Source organism: Perognathus longimembris, chromosome 5 (genome assembly GCF_023159225.1).
Source record: "Perognathus longimembris pacificus isolate PPM17 chromosome 5, ASM2315922v1, whole genome shotgun sequence".
NCBI classification, from domain to species: domain Eukaryota; kingdom Metazoa; phylum Chordata; class Mammalia; order Rodentia; family Heteromyidae; genus Perognathus; species Perognathus longimembris.
The window spans coordinates 40,476,669-40,483,225 of record NC_063165.1 but is presented as its reverse complement, the minus strand read 5'-3'; positions in this window follow the sequence as shown (position 1 = coordinate 40,483,225).

The following is a 6,557-nucleotide window of genomic DNA, read 5'->3' as shown; positions in this document are numbered from 1 at the left end:
GGTGTCTGGGTGACAAACATGGAGAGAAAGGGTTACGTATTTCTGATCTCCATCACATTCCCATGATGTGCTCCAGAGAATGAGACAGTATCTTGGTATGTCCCACAGGGCAGCTTGCACTGTGCTTATTTAGAGCCAGTGGCACACATCAGGATGGGTGACCTATTCCCAAGGCAAGGAGAACTAATTAATCAGGAGCAAGATAGGTAGCCAAAAACATAGCAAACCATCCAAATAAGCTATTAAAATTATAAGTATAGGGCTTTAAATTCTCCTTATACCAGTAACAGAACTCCAGCTCCTTGAGTTAGGCTGCCAGGAATGAACAGATTATGTAATAAAGGAAGAGAGCCAGAGGTTAAGTCCTTTCTCCCAATGATGAACAAGTAAATCAAGAACTCCCAGAAAGCAGAATGGTACCCCAGGACCCTGGTGTCAGTAGCATCTTACTGGTATATTTTCTTGTTTATTAGATGTTGAAATGGAGTCTCAAGTAGAATGAAACTAACTTTAATAGATCCAGATGATATGTCTAAGGATTTGAGGAATAGAATTGAGCTGAAGTAAGCTCTCAAATTGATGTTCTGAACCCTCAAATACTAGAAGTAGATAAGGAGGCTGGGGTAGGATTCATGCAACAGAAGACACAGTCAGAGCTGGTATAATATCTGAGTCTAAACATATTGAATCCCCTAAAGCTATATTCTATATCCTATAAATCTGAAGTCAATGGGATACTTACAACTTGTATAAATTGTTAGGGTCTAATTAATTAATTGGATTATTTTAGAGGTTAGACAAGCTTCTGATGCAAAAGACTTAAACTTTTCCCTGTCAGTTGCTATACATTTCCTTTTCTCATGATGTGAATTTATGTAATATTGGGAACATTTAAATAGTTCCTTAAAATTAATACAAAGCTTCTTGCTTTTCATATTTGTTTTTTGATTATTTTGATGTGCTTCTTTCAAAATTACAAAAAGTTTTTTTATTACTCAACAAAAGTTTATTCCTGGCAGTTTATTAAAATAAACCTATCTCAGCTATTGTCACACACACACACACACACACACACACACATACATACACACACTTATTTAATGCTATATTGCTATCTGTAGTTATATAGAAATCTTGATAATTCAGATATACTAGTTCATCATGAATAGTGTACATGTGTCTTGTTTTTAATGGCCATCTATTTTGAGACACCATTAAATTAAAAATAAAATTCTAACCATAATCTTTTCAAACTGAAATAACTTATTTTGTTCTTAAAAATAAAAATTCAAAACCACAATTGTTTTCCTGCCTAATATAAAAATAAAATAAGTTATTTTTCTCTTAAACATCAAAACTACAGTCTTTTCCCAGCCTTTAAAAAAGTTTTATGTTTATGTTCTTAGGTCTAACACAGTCACAATAGATTCTTTCCATCTTATCCCAAGTTAGGTTTCAGGCCCATATTTTATTATAACTAAGTTGTTAAGTTCCTTAATTAGTAGAGTAGCTACTCTCCAATTTCCAGGTCATACAGTTGAGCTTGCCTTTCACTGGAAGAAATGGTTCTGTGACTCTGCTGTCCGTTACTCTGGGGGGAATGGTCACAGTTCAAAAGACAAAGTATACCAAGTATATTTCACATTTACAGTAAAGGAAAAAAGCCATGGGTTTTTACTGCATAGCCCAGGCTGACTTGAGATCCTCCTACCTTTACCTTTCAAAAGCTGATAGTGCCACTAAGTCCCTGAAAATTAAAGTCAATTTTTATAGCTCACACTGAAACCATCAAGTGGTTTTCTCCTGAAGACCACACCCTGTAATCCATTTAGGATTCTCTGTGGCCTCTTCTCCATCACACTCGCCTGCTGACTAAACTTCAAATTTTACTTTGTAGGAGGAAATATCAGGGCATCCAGCTCCACTAAAGTAGACCATTGTGGGAGTCTCATGCCTCCTATTACTCCATCTTTGGGTTTCCATGGTTACTCCTAGGATCACTATTTCTCTGATACTTTTAGGCCAGCAGAACCTTGAGTTTTTTCTGAAGCCTATAGTCAGGTGAAGTCTATTGAGCTGCCAATCCAAACCAATCCATGAATGAAATCTTCAAACATAGAGGACTGCTCTCTAATCAGAAACTGTATTTTTCTTTTTTATTTAAATGTTTACTGTAAAGGTAATGTACAGAGGGGTTACAGTTACATAAGTCAGCAGTTATGTAAGTGAACAGCATCACACCCTCATTTTCTCCCAGTTTTGTTCCCTCCCTGTTGTATAGTTCATTTTCAACACAGTGTCTAGTAAGTATCACTGTTAAATTAGTTCATCCTTTGTCCCACCTTTTCTGTGCTTCCATGTCCCTTCCCAAATCAGATAAACTTACATACAAGACAAAGGGTACAGAAATCTAAAACAGGGACAAAAGAAAAAAAAAAAAAAAACAGGTCTGGGGATATAGCCTAGTAGCAAGAGCGCTTGCCTCGTATACATGAAGCCCTGGGTTTGATTCCCCAGCACCACATATACAGAAAATGGCCAGAAGTGGCGCTGTGACTCAAGTGGCAGAGTGCTAGCCTTGAGCAAAAAGAAGCCAGGGACAGTGCTCAGGCCCTGAGTCCAAGGCCCAGGACTGGCATAAAAAAAGAAAAAAAGAAAAAAAAAGAAGAAAAAGTAAACAAGGAAAAAAAAAAAAACACCACAGAGAACTACAAAAGCTCAAACAAAACAAAACATCTCTTGTTTCCATTTCTTGGAGTTCATTTCAATAAGCATCATTTTCTCTGATCCTATGCACATAGCTATTGAGCCCTTGTAATCCTCTCCTAAGAATATCCTCCTTTAGTCTCACTGTGTGAATGTTTAGAGTCCTCTTTAATTAATCATGTCCAAGTGTAAATTTGTGGATGCTGAATTCCCAGCTCCAGAATAATGCCCAACACAGAGTCTTTGAAAGAACTAGTGAATTAATTAATTAAACGGAAGATTTATATTTTTATGCATAAAGTGTGTCACCTTAATTTTGTAATTCTATCATTTGTTGCAAGTACACTGTTTAATCTTCATGACTGACAGAGCTCACATTTGTTTCCCACTATTGCTTCCTATACAGAGCTAAAGACAACCTTTGGCTCCAAAGCAGTGTGGATTTTTTTTCTCCTCTTTCTTCTTCATAGTGAATGTTCTGGGTTTTTCTGTCTCCCTTATTTACTGTATTTATTGACATAGACTTACAATGTTACTACCCAAACTGTATGACGAAGTGATAAGAAGGGTGCTCATTGATTCAATGATGCTTCATGTCCTCAGAAGCTAAAGAAATGTGTGGATGAACTCATGTCCTCAGAAGCGAAAGAATTGTGTGGATGAACAAGAACCCATATATAAAGTACAGAAGGTGAGATGAAAGATGCAGTATGGAATCTCTTTTCACAGAAGGAGGAGTGTTCCAGGTTGGAATTTCTGAGAAATCCTGTGGGATCTCAAGACCCAATGTCTTGACATGGAAGTGTAAGTTCAATATAGGAAGACGTAGTAAAAACCCAACAGAAAAGACCCAAAAGTTAAGATAGTCCAAGCCTACCAAAAACTACTGCACACTCCTGCCACCTTAACTGTTCCTCCTTTGTTCCCTTTACTTCCATGGTCTAAGTTTTGCATGCCATAAGCCTCTTTTCAACTATACTCATTCCCAAAGTGATTTCTTAAAGCTATATACTCTAAATACCCCAAATTTTAACCATAGCCCAGTCCTCTTTGAAATACAGACACATGCATTTAACTGCTTGCTTGTCATCTGTACCTGAGTACATAACATGCATTTTGTTTCGCTGCTTCAAACTGCTCTGTCCAACACAGCCTGCCAGACAAGGTATCTGGGACTCTCATAGACTCTCGTGGACTCTTGAACCAGTGGAACATATGAGAAAACATAGTCCAGCTGTCACTCAGTTGCTGCCGTGGGTCTTCTTTACAAAGGAACCAGAGGTGAAGCAAAGGGGAATCTAAGTGTAACAGGAGAAGGCTCTGCTATCTCTTGCAGCTGCAGTCATCTCTGAGCATACACAGGAAGAGAAAGATGGTAGTACTGATATGGAGAATGGCATACTTGTTTATCTCCTCCAACAGGCATTGGTGTTCTAGAGAAGGACTGGTTGATGATCAATCCTGGTACAAGTTTGCCCTTTGGGCATATAGTTGAAAAAAGGACTGAAAACAAGAAAAAGAGCATCTCCATATTCTTGAGCATGGAGAGAGATACAACTTGAATATTTCCCTTTAGACCCCATTGTTATAAACCTTTTGTGTTCATTGAATGGCCAGTAATTGGTACCTTGAAACCTCCAGTCTCCAACTCAGCCTTAATTCCTAAAGCAGCAAAGCCTATTGATCACAAGATCACAGCTCTTACACAGAATAGTAATTGATAGAGATTTGAATTGCAATTTCCCTGCTTAGAGATTCAAAATGAGCTATTAGGTTATTCACAAAGCACCTTAAATTCTATGTGGGTAAGATATTCAATTTTCTGTAATTCATGATAAATTTCTCCTTAATTAAAAATTTTCCACCCAAAAAAGGTACCTTCAAGATTACTGTAATAAACTGTAGAGTAATTGCATGAATTGTTGAAAGAATATTTTAAAAATCTTCTCAAGTATTTGGGCTATTATCCTACTAGGTAACTTATATTTTAAAAGGTATCCTTTTCTTTTTTTTTCTAACTTTGATTTAAGCATGTGACCCCCATTGATATTTCAGAGCCAATATCCACATTTCCTTTGGTAGTTCTTTTTCCCAAAACTTCCCTAGGCTAAGCCAGCATGGTGAAGTTAATAGTCATGGTGGTTTTTTTTTTTTCAAATAAATCTTGTGTTTAATTATCTAGTTCTTCCTGCCTTGTGAATACTGACAGGGTATTCTTTTGAACTTTGATGGGCATAAATGTAATGGAAGCCTGGACATTTGCTTAAGGCCTTCAAGTAGAAAGTTCACAATGGCTTCCATGTGAATACTGTTTGTGTCTACCTAAGGGGTGTGATGAAAGATCTCCTCAAATCTTCCTTCTGGGAAGTAGAGGATCACAGAGCAGGGGAGCTGGTTTTCCTCCCCCTTGAAATTGAAGAGTTCTACCTGGAGCTGGCCATTGCACTCAGCTAGGCTGATATGCCCGCCTAGCCTCCCCCTCCCCACAGCATTTGTTGTATAAAATGAAGTTTAAATGATTAATATAAGTATTTTAATACAAAAAAACCCTGAAGAATCCTATTTTCCTCCCTTTTGCTTTTTGTAAATTAAATATTTAATTGTTATTGTAATGGTCATGTAATGAGTACATTTCTCTTTTGAAATTGTTATTGTTATAATAAAGGTAACGTACAGAGAGGGTACAGTTATGTAAGTCAGGGAATGACTACATTTATTTTTGGACAGTATCTCCCTTTCCCTTGCACCCTTCCAGTCCCCTCTCCTTGTCTTGTTTCTAACCAAAAGTGGTATAGTTTATTTCAACACAGTGTCTAGTGAGTACCATTGCTGCATCTATTTCCCTTTTGCTTTTATTGTTATTTCTTCTTAAGCTAATGACTTTTCTTCAGACAGTAAAATATTTTTAATTGAGTTCAGTAGTATTCACTGAGTGTTACTTTGCATGTGAAAAGCAATTGTAGATGACAGAAACCCCGGTTTCTTTGATGTAGTTTGAACAGCAGTGTTTCTAAGAAAAGCCTGATGTCAGTGTGGGTATGACCAGTTCTTGCCCTTTTTACCTCCACTCTAATTTTCATCAGATTTCTCCCATACTCATTTCCCTAAAGCAATTCTAGGTTGAAAATTCCTTCTTTGTCTCCTGCTAAATCACTATGCAGCCAGTGTCAGGTAGTTTCCTGTTAGTCCATTCCCAAATCAGCACTTCTAAAATCTACTTTCAAATTGTATCCTTTTTACAATTGTAACCTTTTCAAATTGTATTCTTTTCTCAGACTCAACATGACTGAACATAAATCTCTCCTTTTCAGATCTAAACCCCAGCTCTGCAAAACTAAATGTTTCTTTCTTAAACTGGAGAAAAAGAGGAAGAGCTAGCTGGATGAGGTAGCTCATATCTATAATACTAGATACTCATGAGGATGAAACTATGAGGATTGCTGTTCAAGGCTGGTCCAGGCCAAAAGTTATTGAAACTCCAATTCAAGAGAAAAGCTTGAATACGGTTGTATATCTTTCATTCCAGGTAGAAAGGAAAGTGCAAATATATGGAACACCGTCTAGGCCAATCAGGACAGAAAGCAAAGCCTTATCTCAAAAATAACTAAAGCAAGAAAGGCTGGAGATGTGGCTCAAGTTTTATAAAACCTGCTTAACAAGCACCAGACCTTAAGTTGAAACTCCAGTATTTCTAAAGAAACAAACAAGCAAACAACCCCCCTCCAGAAATATCTAAATTAAATATAGAGCTATTAAAATATGAAGTAGAAATAGAATTCCCACAAATTCTCCAGGAAGGGGGAAAGGCTATGAACTTTTTCACTAATTATATTTATTACACATGTGATTCA